General features: G+C 36.4%; 1 protein-coding gene across 1 annotated transcript in view; it reads left to right on the plus strand.

Moving 5' to 3' along the window:
* The first annotated feature begins 16,754 nt into the window (after positions 1–16,754).
* The window catches only part of SPART (spartin), a 34,854-nt gene continuing 34,803 nt past the window's right edge, over positions 16,755–16,805 (plus strand). The window contains exon 1 of the mRNA XM_077868066.1: positions 16,755–16,777. The gene's annotated coding sequence lies outside the window, so the exon portion shown is untranslated. The remainder of the gene's footprint in view (positions 16,778–16,805) is intronic.

Consider the following 16,805-nt stretch of genomic DNA (forward strand, 5'->3'; position numbering starts at 1 on the left):
TCGTAAAGCATCCACAAGCATAAAATGTTTATCATTGATATTCACGATGACAAGAGTTGATCTTAAAACCAAAGAGCAAAAATATCAATTGTAAATATTTCTGTTGTAACTAGTAGAGCTTGATTATAAGAATATTGTAATATAATAGGAAACATAAGTAGTGGCAATAAATAGTAAGGTTTAGTGAGTTTTCAGTTTTGGTTTTCCATTCAAATAAAAAGAAGACTTTTAAAGAATGAAGGGATTTTAAAAATAACTATGATAGTTAATGTTCCTTAAGATTTATGAACTATGCTCTTTATGATCTATTAGGTGGAACCATGTGAAAATGCTTTTATCAACATTTTAATATGGTTCTAAATAATATTTGCCCTATGGTGAATTTGAAAAATGGATGGGAAATTTGCTTTGGTGGTGGTTTTGTTTGAAAACTTCATGGATTCTATGACTCAGAACTTTTGTTGTTGGGATCCCTGGGTGGCACAGCGGTTTAGCGCCTGCCTTTGGCCCAGGGCGCGATCCTGGAGACCCGGGATCGAATCCCACGTTGGGCTCCCGGTGCATGGAGCCTGCTTCTCCCTCTGCCGATGTCTCTGCCCCTCTCTCTCTCTCTCTCTCTCTTTCTCTCTCACTGTGTGCCTATCATAAATTAAAAAATTTAAAAAAAAGAACTTTTGTTGTTGTTGTTGTTAGAGAGTTCAGAAATACCACTCTTAAAAAGACAAATTCTTTTGACCAAATGAGGTTCTGTTTAAAGCATTTTGTTCCCCAAAATTTCAGGGAATACAAATGGCATGAGTTATTCAGAAGATTGAAATAGAAACATATATACTTTGATTTGCTTCCAGTTGAAACCAATTACATTATATCAACGGTGAAATCGATATGACAACATTACTAGGTTAATGTGCAGTATCATTAAACTGAATTTTAGCTCTATGATAGTATGTCTGTGTGTAACGGTAAGTATTGGAGAAAGACAGGAACTCCCGTGACATTTCTGGGCAGAGTAATCTAACTATTACAGATTGTCAAGTTATAACTAAACTTTCTAAAGCTTCCCTGGCATTTCTAAAGGTTCTTTGTCCATGGAGATATTAAAGGACTAATGGGAATAGGAAAGTGTCACTTTGGGTTGAAAGTAGTGATTACTCTAACACACCAATGTAAATATTGATGTGAACATTCAGAACTTAAGGGTAGGGGGAAGGTGTGGGAGCTAAAAAAAATTCTTACCACCATATGCAATAAACTTTTATTTGACAAATTGATTCACTTGCCTCTAAGGCACAACATGCTTCTTCAGAGATTTTCACAGATCTGTAAAACAGAGAGGGCAATACCCTTAGGGCATTTCTGAGAGCGAAATGAGGTAATATGGACACAAAATAATTCTCGGTACCTGGGAGATACCAAACAATTATTAGTTCTCTTTCTCTCCCCCTTTCTCGTTGGTACAATCATCTATTGTAGAGGATTTACTCCCATCTCAGTAAATAGCATGTCCAGTTGCTTAACCGCAAATCTGAAAGACCCCCTAACACCTTCCTCTCCCTTCATGTCTCTTCTCCCTCCCCAAGTTCAGGGAATCTATTAGGGTAACTCTAAGACTAATTATTCTGGGCTGTAGATTCAGTTTTACATGTTATTTTAATGGAAATGGAGGAATTTTCTCCAAAGATAAAAAAGTTAAGTATCAGTGGAAGTATATATGTATATATTATTTTAAAATTGCCCAAGTGATTGCGGAGTAAAATAGCTACCATTTATTCAGCATCTGCTGTGTTCAAAGTGTATTTTTAAAATTTAACAGCCTCTTAAATAGTACTTACAATGTGCCAGGCACATCTGATTTAATGGAATAATTTTTATCCTAAGCATTTTTCACATACTAACTCATGAAATAGTTATTATTACGGTGGCACAGATGAATAAAGTAAATTTGCCCAAGATTACAGAGGCAATCAATGACAGATTGAGAATTTGAACTCAGGCAGCTGGTTTTAAGGTCTGTGCTCTTGACCACACCAACTGGTTGCCTCTTATGAGGTACAGAACTCTGCATTATCTTATTTAATCCTTAGCATAGTCTTATGAAGTAGCTGTTGTTACCCCAGTTACCAAAGGTGAGAACTGAAGCGCTGAGGGGAAATTGCCCAAATTTATTAGGCAGTAGGTAAGACTGCTAGGATTCAAACATGAGTTCATTCGATAGTCCATGATTCTAGTGTATATTTTTAGAGCTAAAAAAAAGAAACCAGCAAATTTGTAGTCATGGCAAAATTTTCTCTGTCCCAGGATGTTTCAGATTCTTCCAAAGTATGTTATCTTTGGGAACTGGATAACCAACTATAAGATACTGTGTTACAGTAGAAAGGTTTTAAAGTCTAAAACTCCAGGGTTTTTTTTTTTAAGATTTATTTATTTATTCATGATAGACACACAGAGAGAGAGAGAGAGGGAGGCAGAGACACAGGAGAAGGGAGAAGCAGGCTCCACGCCGGGAGCCCGATGCAGGACTCGATTCCGGGACTCCAGGACCGCACCCTGGGTCAAAGGCAGGCGCCAAACTGCTGAGCCACCCAGGGATCCCCAACTCCAGGGTTTTTTAAAAAAGATTTTATTTATTTGACTGAGAGAGAGAGAGAGAGAGAGAGAGCACAAGCAGGAGCAGCAGGCAGAGGGAGAGGGAGAAGCAGACTCTCTGCTAAGCAAGGAGCCCAATGCGGGTTTTAATCCCAGAACCTGAGCCGGGGATCATGACCTGAGCCGAAGGTAGATGCTTAGCCAACTGAGCCATCCAGGTGCCCCCACAAAAAACTCCAGTTTAAATTATAGTTCTACCACTTACCGATTGTGAGAATTTGATCATGTTACTTAGTGTTAACAAACTTTATTCTGTATGGTTTGGGAGAGGGGGGAATTCAAAGATAATATATGAAAACTACTCATCCTGAACATACAGTAATAGTTCTTCAACAAACCATCAATTTTGACAAAATAGCAATTCCGAAAACAATCTTTGTGAATCTTGGCTTTGTTATGTATTAGCTGTGTTGTTTGGAATATATTAAACTTCCTGAGCTTTCATTTTTTGATCTAATGATAGCCTCCTTATTGCTTTATTGGGGAGGGAAATAAAATAAAGGAGTTAAAATGACCACCCAGAGACCTTCCATATAGTTGAGCTTTAAAAAACTGACACTACTATGGCCCCAAATTTGACTTTTCAGAAAATTTAATGAAAATTGTTTTCATCTGAAAGTGTTAAGTTCCAAAGTCCTGACTTAATATATTCTGATGGAGTAATTTATAGACTCTGAGAGTAGGCTTAATACATATGTAGTTTCTGTGGGCTGTTTAAAACTGGGTATCATTAGCATTTTAATTTCTATCACTTCAGTAGTGCATAGGAAGCACCCCCACTGTTACAAGCAAGGCTTGCGACTAAATACAGTTCAGTGATGTTTAGTTATGCTGTGATCTGACACCATAGGGACTTGTCTATATGTAAATTAAAGATTTTTTTTTTTTGGATGATAGAGCTGGCTCTTTTAAAAAGAAACAGGTATTTTCAAGTTCCACCTCTGTCCTGAATGTGATTTTTTAATAGCCAACAACTGTTTTATTGGTAATAACAATAGCAATTGTTCCAAAAAGACTGAGCCTGTAGAAAAAACATAGGTAAATTCAATTTATTTTATTTCTCATCTTCACATGGCACCAAGTCTTTGCAGCTATATTAGGTTGATGAATGCTTTTTAAAGTTTGTGTTGCTTTAGGAAAAGAGATTTTATTTTTAAAGAAACAATTTCAGGGGATCCCTGGGTGGCTCAGGGGTTTAGCACCTGCTCTTTGAATCAGGGCATGATCCTGGAGTCCCAGGATCAAGTCCCACATTGGGCTCCCTGCATGGAGCCTGCTTCTTCCTCTGCCTGTGTCTTTACCTGTGTGTGTGTGTGTGTGTGTGTGTGTGTGATGAATAAATAAAATCTTTAAAAACAAAAACAATTTCTTTTTTTTTTTTTTTTATGATAGTCATACAGAGAGAGAGAGAGAGGGGCAGAGACATAGGCAGAGGGAGAAGCAGGCTCCATGCACCGGGACCCTGACGTGGGATTCGATCCCGGGTCTCCAGGATCGCGCCCTGGGCCAAAGGCAGGCGCCAAACCGCTGCGCCACCCAGGGATCCCAAAAAACAAAAACAATTTCAATTAGAAATCCAAACTGGCGAAAAGAAGAACAAGAACAAGAAGACAACGACGACTAAGAAACATAAACTGTTCAGGAAATAATATGAGTGAATGATGAAGAAGGAATTTCTGGAGAGAATCGCTTGAAAATTTTAACTATAAGAATGTAACCCTTGGTGTATTTTTATAAAGTCTCACAAAATTAGCAGGCTTTTGTTTTTCTTTCTTTTTTTATTTCATGAACAGGATCTTTGCGTATGAACTCTCTATGAACTGATGCATTCAAATTTGTGTTTTGTTGAGTATTGTGTTCCTAGTTATCTGCTATAACATCAGTTTATTTGGGCAGTCAGGCTGGGATGGGGCCAGCTCCAAGAACTGAGAGTGCTGAAGATGGAATTTCTAGACCTAGATCTTTCCATTGAAATTGCCTGAATATTGCCAGAAAAGTGTTAGCTGTTTTGCAGAGGGAATTCTTCTAAGATAATCAGGATATCCAATAATGAATTCTGGTGTTCAGTGGATTTTACCAGCAATTCATCACACATTTTTCTTCTTAGCTTCCTAATAAGTGACATACTCAAGAGGGGAAGGGGCTAGTATCACAGCCAACCAGCACTAAAGATACCTTCTAGTTTTTATTCTTATAATAATTGCTAATTATGTAGAACTTGAAAAACCTTTATAAGTATACATGGAATACTTAAATATAACCACCATTTTAATAATGTTGAAGATAACTGCTTTGGTGTCTTATCAAGGGATTCTTTTACATTCTATTTACAGATTTCTTCTATAAAAAGACAAGCAGTGTTTAAACAGAAGTTCAAACTTCAGGCATATTCTTGATGGTCTCTGACTGAAGGGCATTGACATTTTCTTTGAGCTCCATCTCTACCTCTCGTAGAAAATCTTTGAGATGTCCAGAAACTCCCACAGGGTTTATAGTCTTAAGGACACCTCTGGGTCTGGGCCTTTACTTTCCCTAATTCAGTGAACTGAATTCTCCCAGCATCATTCACATATTTGTCTTGTTCTGGACCATGTAAACAAGATGGGTATTGAGGCTCTTTTGAAATTTGTCACCAAAACAAAACACAAAGAATTTTTTGAAAACTACACTGAAGGATTCTGGAAATGTAGGCTTCATCATAATGGCAAAAACAACCTCAAATTCAAAATAAGGCAATTTTTTTTCCTTCTGAGTCCTCTGTCAATCTGCCATGTTGCTTTTCCTCTCTTTCAGTTTTCCCTGCTCCTCATTCTCCACTCCACCTGCTGCCAGTCTGCTTATTTCTAATGTAACAGTATTACGAAATGCTATAAGTATTCTTTGATTTATTTTCTTTTATTTGCCTGTTCTTGGGGACCTCACCCTGACTCTAAGTGGCTTACCAAGATTTTCTGAAAGCAATGCAGTTGCTATAAGAATAATTTTGGTGTTTAGTTTTAAACTCTATCCCCCCACTTTGTTATGCATATTAAGTGTATAGAAAATGAGGTACTTTACTGAACCAGCCATTAGCTTCTTTGTAACGTAATATTAAAAATATCAATTTAGCTAGAACAAAGCCAAATCAGGCTAGTAAGAAATATTAAAGGAATTATTTTCCATACTTTAATAGGTTGGATTTTTTAAGGGTAAGTATATTTGCTAAGGAACAGACTCAATATTTCATATGGAAATATAAACTTACAAAGCCTACTTAAGTATCTCCAACTCTATGAATAAGAAATTACTTTTATCCATTTGTACTCAGTTTTTCAAATGCTGCATTTGGCCAGTATCCACTATTTGTTCTAAAGGGGAAAATTATACTGTACTAAAAACATCACAATTATTAACCTTTGGTCAAATTCACACTTTCCATATGCAAAAACTTTAAGGAAGGAATGTGTAATGACATACATTGAAGACCTAGCCTCACGCAGAACTTTTAGATTATAATTATCACATTAGCTTTCAACATAATAATGTACTTAGCAGGAGTTTTATTTTACACCAAGTCATTCTATTGAATTTAATATGAGCTGGGATCAATTAGGTAATATCACCAGTGACAACCTAGATCAGTTCATTTTGTTTATGTGGCCAGAGTTTCTCAGCCTTTACATTTATAAATATTAAAATTAGAATAGAATTGAAACTGAATTATGTCCCATTTTGGAAATTATCATCCAGAAGTATATGAATTAATTGAAAAAAGTCCCTGTCATCTCTTCAAGATATATCTCCAATAAATATATATTCTTTGTTCAATAAATTTTTATTCAAACTTAAAATACTTATAAATACAGATAATTATAATAATCTCTTTGCCCAGGAGGTATTTTTCAAACTGCTTTAAATATAATATACCATAAAGTTCACTCATTTTAGATGTACATTAGTTGAATTTTATTATATTTATAGAATTGTATCATCATAATCTCATTTTAGAACATTTCTATCACCCTAAACAAAAACCCCATGCCTATTTACAGTCAATTCTAATTAACAATCCCAGCCCTAGGCAACTACTACTCTACTTTCTGAATATTTGCCATTAAAAAAATGAAAAAAATAGAATCATACAATATATGTTCATGTTTGGCATCTTTTACTGAAGTTCCTCTACATTGCAATATTTTGGGGGTTGAATAATATCCCCTATATAGATTTACTATATTTTCAAAAATCCATTCATCTGTTGATTGATATACATTTGGGTTATTTTTGCTTTTTGGTGATTTTAAATAACATTTCTATGAACATTTCTGTCAAGTATACCTGTACAGTTTGTATATGTGTACAAGTATTTGTATTATTATTTGTATTATATGTATTATAGGTGTTCCATTTCCAGAATAAGGCAGGATTCAGCACCAATTCTATTACAATTTTAGCATTTACAGATGAGAAAGCTGAGAAACTCTATCTCCCTAAGTGAAATAAAGAGAAGTGGAAGGAATTTTATAATGTCAGTTGATTTTTTTGAACCAAGAGAAATGAAAACATGTACATAATTTCACCTCTGATGGGAATTGCAGGTCATATAATAAGTCTACATATAACTTTTTAAGAAATAGTCAAGTTGATTACCAAAATATGCCTGCATCATTTTACATCGGTGCCAGTAATACATGAGGGTTTGAATTTCTCTACATCCTTGTCAACAATTGTTAATATCTATCTTTTTCATTTCAGACTTTCCAGTGGGTAAATTAATGACATATTGTGTTTTTTTCCTTCCATTTTTCTAAAGACTAATTACATTGAACATATTTTCATATGCTTTGTGGTCACTGGTATACCTTTGGAGAAATGTCTATATTCAAATCCTTTGCCCATCTTTAAATTGTATTACATATCTTATTAAATTATAATAGTTCTTTATATATCCTAAATACAAGTCAGATATAATAATTTGCAAATGATTTCTCATAGTGGGTTGTATTTTCAATTTCTTGACGGTATCTTTTAAGAACAAAGGTTTTAATTGTGATAAAGTATAATTTACTAATTTTTATTTTATTGCTTATATTTTGGGGATTTTAACTAAGAATTCATTGCTTCACCCAACTTTATGAAGATTTACGCATGTTTTATTCTAAGGTTTTTAGAGTTTTAGTTCTTATAGTTAAATTTTTTATCAATTTTCTGTTAACCTTTTAGTATGGTGTGAGGTATAAGTCCAAATTCATCTTTTTAAATGAATATCCAATTGTTTCATTTGTTGAAAAGAAGATTTCTTTCCCATTGAATTTTCTTGGCACTTTTGTTGATAATCAGCTAACTGTAAATAGGCTTATTTATAGGCTCTTAATTTTATTCCATTGTTCAATTCTACCCTACATATGTCTGTCATCATCCCAGTATCAAACTGAATTGATTACTGAAGCTCTGTAGTAAATTTTGATATCAGGAAGTGTGAAGGAGAGCTAAGATGATGGCATAAGGGGAGGACCCTAGGCTTGTCTTGTCCCTCAAACACAGCTAGATAACTATCAAATTATTCTCACTACCCAAGAAATTGACCTGAGGACTGACAGACAAACTGCACAACTAGAGGGAGAGAAGAGGCCACATCAGGAAGGTAGGAATTATGGAGCTGGGATTTGGGGGAGAAATAGATCATTTGGTGCTGCAGAGGCAAGGAAGCCCAGATTGTGGAAACAGGCAAGAGAGAATGGAGCACACAGGGATATGCATAAGGGGAACACTTCCCCAAAGTTGTTGGCTGGGTAAACAAGAAGGGCTGATTTTCATGATTTTTTGCAACCAGAGGGGCTCAAAGACTGGAGCTTTAGAGGTCCATGGGCTTGGCTGGGATAGAGCCTTGAAGGTACTGCCCTACTCCAGGAGAGAAGGCATGCAAGCAATCGGGGCAGATGGCACAATCTGAGAATCACCAAAGGTGCAGGGAGAGACTGTTCATTCTTCTTAGAATGCATCTTGAGAGGTGACATTTGCAGGGTTGCCTCTCAGATGACAAAAGATCCAACAGAGCACCATTTCCCTCCCCCGCCCCTCAGTATAGGCACTGAGGGTGGCTAACCCAGACACTGGAGCTTTAGCTTCCTTTGCTCCAAATTCCACAGCCCTGTGCTCTAGCATAACTGCCCTTTCTCAGTCAAACCTGCATCAGTTCCAGCACAGCGAGACCTTCCCCTGGAAGACCAGCACAGGTCTCCACCACACAAAGTCCCTAAAGTTTTCAGTTTTAAAAACCAGCAGATTTGGCTGGGATAAAGCCCAAAGTGCAATGCACTGCTCCAGGCAGGCAAGGAACCTGGAGACAGCATGAAAACAGTGATCTGAAAAATGCCTGGGATGCATTAGGGGAAATTATTTGTTCTTCTGGGAGTGCCTCCCTAGGATCAGCAAGCACTGAGTCCCTTCTCCAGGGAGAAAGGAGCTGGCTGATGCCATTTCCCTTCCCCACCCTTCAGCATAAACCAACTTTACTAAATATCATAGTGCCAACCCTGGCTACCTGACCTGCTTACATCAAGTCCCACCTCCATGCACTCTCCTGGTACTGTTTTTCTCAGGCAAGTGTGCCTAAGGACCAGCACAGCAGGCCCCTTCCCAAGAAGACCAGCAAAACTCCTGCATACACCATGTATACTGACCACAGAGTTCTGCAAGGCTTCAGTTCTAGTAGAAGTAGCAAGCATCAGGTCTCATTTAACAAGCAGACCAGTGCACACCTAGTTAAAACTCGCCACTCTGGCCAAGGCCCAAACACTGTCCACTGCAGGCAAGGAGAACCTCTGCAGATGACTGACCTGAGGGAAAGAGCAGCTAAAACACAGCAGCAGAGCACACACAGCACATACCAGAAACACTCCCTGAAGCATCAGGCCCTGGACACTATATGACCTCTTCTTTGTAAAACCATTATTCTCAGGAATAGGAAATATAACAGGCTTTTCTAATGTACAGAAGAAGACAGAGACCTAAAAAAATGCCCAAACAGAGGAATTCATACTAAAAGAAAAAGAAAAAGTCACAGCCAGAGATCTAATTGAAACACACATAAGTCATATGGCTTGATGGAGAATTTAAAAAGACAATCATAAGGATATTCACTGGGCTTGAGAAAAGCTAGAAAGACCCTTACCACAGAGATAAAAAGAGCTAAAAAAAAATAAAAATAAAAACTTTCAATGATTTAACTAAAATTTAATTAATTTTATTAATTAAAATTTAATTTTAATGATTAATTTTTAAATTTTAATCAGTTAAAAATGCTATAACTGAGATTTTGAAACCAACTGGTTATAATGACCTCAAGGATGGAAGAAGCAGAGGAACAAATAAATGATACAGAAGATAGAATTATTGAAAATAATGAAGCTGAACAAAAGAGAAAGAAAAATTGTGGATCACAAGACCAGATTTAGGGAACTCAGTGGACTATATTAAATGTAGTAACATTTATATCATAGGAGTTGCAGAAGAATAAGAGAGACAAAGGGGACTGAGGGTTTATTCGAGGGGTTTATTTGAGCAGATTTGGCTCTTCTGGGAGCCAACAACAATTGATAGGTATCAACAATTACCTATCTAATCTGGGGAAGGAAACAGACATCCAAATCCACAAGGCACAGAGAACTCCCATCAAAATCAATAAAAGCAGGCCAACATTAAGACATATTGTAGTTAAATTTGCAAAATATAGTGATAAAGATAAAAATCCTAAAGGCAGCAAGACAAAAGAAGTTCCTAATTTGCAAGGGGAGACCCATAATCTAGCAGCAGATCTCTCCACAGAAATCTGGCAAGCCAGAAGAAAGTGGCATGACATATTCAACATGCTGAATGGAAAAAAATCTGCATCCAAGAATATTCTTTTCAGCAAGACTATCATTCAGAACAGAAGAAGAGGTAAAGAGTTTATCAGACAAACAGAAACTAAAGGAGTCTGTGACCACTAAACCAGCTCTGTAAAAAAATATTAAAAGGGATGCTTTGAGTGGGAAGGAAAGGCTAAAAGTAACAAAGACTAGAAAGGAACAGAGAAAATCTCTAGAATGACAAAACAAGTAATAAAATGGCACTAAATATATATCTATCAACAATTACTCTAAATGTAAATGGACTAAATACTATAATCTAATGGATTAAAAAACAAGACTAATCTATAGTGTCAGAATGGATTAAAAAACAAGACTAATCTATAGTCTGCCTACAAGACTCATTTTAGACCTAAAGACATGTGCAGATTGAAAGTGAGGGGATGAAGAAACATTTATCATACAAATGGACATCAAAAGAAAACCAGGGTAGTAATACTTATAACAGACAAACTAGATTTTAATCCAAAGACTGTAACTAGAGATGAAGAAAGGCACTATATCATACTAAGGGGACTATCCAACAAGAAGATCTAAGAATTGTAAATATTTATGCCACCTACTTGGGAGCACCCAAATATATGAAATGATTAATAACAAACATAAAGGAATTCATTGATAATAATACAATAATAGTAGAGGACTTTAACACCCCACTTACAGCAATGGATAGATAATCTAAGCAGAAAATCAACAAGGAAATAATGGCTTTGAATGACACACTGGATCAGATGTATTTAACACATATATTCAGAACATTCCATCCTAAAGCAGCAGAAGACACATTCTTTTCAAGTGTACATGGGACATTCTCCAGAATGGATCTCATACAAGGTCACAAATCAGTGCTCAATAAGTACAAAAAGACTTGAAATCACACCATGCATAATTTCTGACCACACTGCTATGAAACTTGAAGTCAACCACAAGAAAAAATTTAGAAAGATTACAAATACATGGAGGTTAAACAACATGCTACTAAAGAATGAATGGGTCAACCAGGAAACAAAAGAAGAAAAATTTAAAAATACATGGAAACAACCGAAAATGAACATCCAATGGTCCAAAACATGTGGGATGCAGTAAAAGCAGTCATAAGAGGGAAGTATATTGCAATGTAGGCCTACCTCAAGAAGCAAGAAAAATCTCAAATAACCTGACACCTAAAGGAGCTAAAGAACAACAATCAAAGCCTAAAGCCAGCAGAAGAAGGGAAACAGTAAAGATTAGAGCAGAAAAATGATATAGAAATTAAAAAAAAAACCCAGAGCAAATCAATGAAACCAGGAATTGATAACCTCTGCCAGACGTATCAAAAAGAAAAGAGAAAGGACCCAAATAAATAAAATCACAAGTGAGAGGGGAGAAATAACAACACAAAAGTACAAAGAGAATGTTACAAAACATTATCTGCCAACAAATCAGACAATCTGGAAGAAACGGATAAATTCCTAGAAATTTATAAACTACCAAAACTGAGACAAGAAGAAATAGAAAACTTGAATAGATCAATAGCCAGCAAAGAAATTGAATCAGTAATGAAGAGTCTCCCAACAAATAAAAAGCCAGCCTGATAGCTTCACAGGGAAATTCTACCAGACATTTAGAGAAAAGTTTATACCTATTCTTCTCAAATTGTTCCAAAAAAGAGAAATGGAAGGAAAACTTCCAAACTTGTTCTGTGAAGTCAGAATTACCCTGATTCCAAAACCAGATAAAGACTCCACTAAAAAAAAAAAAAAAAAAAAAAAAAAAAAAAAAAAAAAAAGGAAATACAGGGCAATATCCCTGATGAATATAGAGTGCAAAAATTCTCAACAAAATACTACCAAATCAAATACAACAGTACATTAAAAGAATCATTCACCAAGATCAAATGGGATTTATTCCTGGGCTGCAAGGGTGGTTCAATATTCACAAATAAATCAGTGTGATACACCACATTAATAAAAGAATGGATAAGAGCCATATGATCCTCTCAATAGATGCAAAAAAAGCATTTGACAGGTACAACATCCATTTACCATAAAACTTTCAACAAAATTTAGAAGGAACATGCCAAACATCATAAAGGCCATATATGAAAAACCCACAGGTAATATTATCTTCAGTGGGGAAACTGAGACCTTTTCCTCTACAGTCAGGAACAAGGTAGCAATAGCCTCTCTCATAAAGTTATTTAGCATGGTACTGGAAGTTCTAGCTTGTTCAATCAGACAACAAAAAGAAAACAAAACAAAAACAGAACAATCATACAAATCAGCAAGGAAAAAGTCAAACTTTCACTATTTGCAGATACCATGATACTCTACAAAGAAAACCCAAACAATTGCTAGAACTGATACATGAATTCAGTAAGGTCATAGGATACAAAATCAACATACAGAAATCTGTTGCACTTCCATATACTAATAATGAAACAGCCAGAGAGAAATCAACCATATTTACAATTGCACCAAAAATCCTAAGGTACATAGGAATAAACCTAACCAAAAAGGTTAGGTTAGGTTTCTGTATTCTGAAAACTAAAGAATGCTGATGAAAGAAATTAAAGATGACACAAAGACAGGGTAAAAGATTACATGCTCATAGATTGGAAGAACAAATATTGTAAAGATGTCTACCCAAAGCAATGTACACATTTAATGTAATCTCTATCAAAATACCACCAGCATTTTTCACAGAGCTAGAACAAATCCAAAATTTGTATGGAACCACAAAAGATCCAGAATAGCCAAAGCAATCTTTAAAAGGAAAAGCAAAGCTGGAGGCATCACAATTCTGGACTTCAAGTTATATAACAAAGCTGCAGTAGTCAAGACAGTATGGTACTGGCACAAAAACAGACACATAGATCAATGGAACAGAATAGAAATCCCAGAAATGGACTCACAATGATATGGTCAAGTAATCTTCAACGAAGCAGGAAAGAACATCCAATGGGAAAGAGGCAATGTCTTTAACAAATGATGTTGGGAGAACTGGACAGCAACATGCAAAAAAAAAAATGAACCTGGACCACTTTCTTACACACCATGTACAGAAATAAATTCAAAATGGGTGAAAAAATAAATCTCAAAATGTGAGCTAGGAAACCATCAAAATCCTAGAGGAGAATACAAGCAGTAACCTCTTTAACCCTGGTGGTAGCAAATTCTTACTAGATAAGTCTCCTGAGGCAAAGGAAACAAAAGCAAAAATAAACTATTGAGACTTCATCAAGATAAAAATCTGCACAGTGAAGGAAACAATCAACAAAACTAAAAGGCAGCCTCTGGAATGGAAGAAGATATTTGCAAGTAGGATATATGATAAAGGGTTAGTATTCAAATTACATAAAGAATTTATAAAATTGAACACCCAAAAAACAAATAATTGAGTTAAAAAATAGGCAGATGACATATTTTTCCAAAGAAAATATATAGATAGCTAACAGACACATGAAAAGATGTTCAACATCACCCATCATCAGGTAAATACAGATCAAAACTACAATGAGATATTACTTCATACTAGTCAGAATGGCTAAAATTAACAACACAGAAAACAACAAGTGTTGGTGAGGTTGCAGAGAAAGGGGACCCTCTTACACTGTTGGTAGGAATGCATACTGGTGCAGCCACTCTGGAAAACAGTAGGGAACCACCCTACAATGCAGCAATTTCACTACTAGGTATTTACACAAAAGATTAAAAATACTGGTTTGAAGGGACACATGCACCCTGATGCTTATACCAGCATTATTAACAATAGCCAAATTATGCAAAGAGCCCAAATGTACATCAACTGATGGGTGGATAAAGAAGGGATGACACACACACACACACACACACACACACTGGAATATTACTCAGCCATCAGAAAGAACGAAATCTTGCTATTTGCAATATCGTGGATAGAGCTAGAGAGTATTATGCTAAGTGAACTAAGACAACCAGAAAAAGACAAATACTATATGATTTCACTCATATATGTAATTTAAGAAACAAAACAGAAGAACCTATGAAAAAAAAAAAGGAGAGAGAGGCAAACCAGGAAACAGACTCAGCTATAGGGGACAAACAGGACAGAGGTGGGCAGGGGGATGGATTAAATGGGCAATGAGTTATGGAGGGCACTTGCAGTGATGAGCTCTGGTGTTGTATGAAAGTTATGAATCACTAAATTCTACACCTGAAACTAATATTACATTGTATGTTAACAGAAATTTAAATAAAAACTTGAAAAACAAACAAAAGAAGCAAAAAACAAAAGAAACAAAAAAAAAGGTAGTGTACATTTTCCACATTTGTTCTTTTTCAAGACTGTTGGCTATTCTGGCTCTCTTGAATTTCCATGTCAGTTTAGGATTAGTTTGCCAATTTCTGCAAAATAGTTGTCAGGGATTTTCTTAGGGATCATGTTACATCTGTAGATCAATTTGGGAAATATTGCCATTATAACAATATTCAATCTTTCAGCATGCTAATGTAGAATGTCTTTCCATTCATTTAGGTCTTCTATAAACCCTCTAGCAATGTTTTGCAGTTTTTGGTGACAAGTCTTGCACTTATTTTGTTAAATTTATTCCCAAGAATTTTGTTCTTGATAGTTTTCTCAATGACATTCTTGATTTCATTTTTGGAGCATTCATTGCTAGTGCTTAGAAATTTTATTGATTTTTGTAAGCTGGCCTTTTATCCTGCAACCTTGATGTACTTGATTGGTTTTAGTAGATTTGTAGTAAATTTTAAGGTTTTCTACATATATAATTATCTTGTATTTAGAAATTCAATATTTTAAAAATATTTTATTTATTTGAGAGAGTGAGAAAGAGAAGCTGAGCAGGGGAAAGGCAGATGGAGAGGGAGAAGCACACTACCCGTGAGCAGGGAGCCTGACTGGGGGCTGTATCCAAGGACCCTGAGATGATGATGACCTGAGCTGAAGGCAGATGCTTAACTGACTGAGCCACCCAGAAACCTCGAAATTTCACATTCATAAAACTTTACTTGATGCTACTGGAAATTTTTAAAATTAGATTTAAATTTATGTACTTATGTATGATGCAGAGAAGTATGATAGGTGATCAATAAAAGACTTTCCAGAATAAAGAAATGGAAGTATATCAAGTTGCCTGGTATTTAGGTATCACTGGCTACATTTGAAAGGGTTATGTGACAGTTTTATTTTAAATTTTTTTTTTTTTTTTTTTTTTATGATAGTCACACAGAGAGAGAGAGAGGCAGAGACACAGGCAGAGGGAGAAGCAGGCTCCATGCACCGGGAGCCCGACGTGGGATTCGATCCCGGGTCTCCAGGATCGCGCCCTGGGCCAAAGGCAGGCGCTAAACCGCTGCGCCACCCAGGGATCCCGACAGTTTTATTTTAAAATGTCAATTTACAATAAAACAATTTGCATCTTTTGCTACTATTTAAGTCAGATCAAAAATATATTTTTTAAAGATTCTGTGTATTCATGAGACACAGAGAAAGGGGCACAGACACAGGCAGAGGAGAACCAGGCTCCCTGCAAGGAGCCCCGAATCAGGGACTGGATCAGGGACTCCATCTCAGGACTTCAGGACCCCAGGATCACGACCAGAGCCAAAGGCAGATGCTCAACCAGTAAGCCGTTCAGGTGTCCCCAGATTAAAATTTTTATGGTCAATATAAAAATGAGGGAAAAAGTCACATTTTTTTTTCCAGAATTCTTTTAGAGAGTATAAGAAGAGCGAGCAAAATCATTTAAACCACTGTATTAACAAATACCTTCCTAAACGGTTTTTTTTTTTTTTTTTTTCTTTTTGGGATGAATGACGGTTACCTTTCTTAGATTTGGGGAAATTCCCCAGTGGCCCCTAATTTAAAAGCCTCACCCAGTGGTCATCCAACAGTCCTCATCACTAATTAATTCAATTGAGGTAAATAATTCATCTGTAATTAAGTCACTGCCATCCCTCAAGTCACTTAGCTATTTGTAAATGCTCAGGGCAGTATATATAAAAACTTTCAAAGGCAAGTCTACTGAAGAATATGAGATCTATCCTCTACTGTATTTCAGTGATTTTGAAGAAGGGGAGAAATGCGGGCTACGCTCGCCTCGGGGCCTCAGTCCTCGGTGGTCTAGCGGCGCGGCGGGTTACCCCGGGCCGGGGTTGGGCCTCCGTACGGCTACGCGGACTCCGCGCGTGCGCGCACTCACACTCACACACGGAGCCGCGCCCGAGAGTTTTACGAAGCACCGCACGCGGGTTTTGAAGGTGACTGTCTTAGACTTGTTAGAAACCA

This window comes from Canis aureus, chromosome 24 (genome assembly GCF_053574225.1).
Source record: "Canis aureus isolate CA01 chromosome 24, VMU_Caureus_v.1.0, whole genome shotgun sequence".
Classification (NCBI taxonomy): domain Eukaryota; kingdom Metazoa; phylum Chordata; class Mammalia; order Carnivora; family Canidae; genus Canis; species Canis aureus.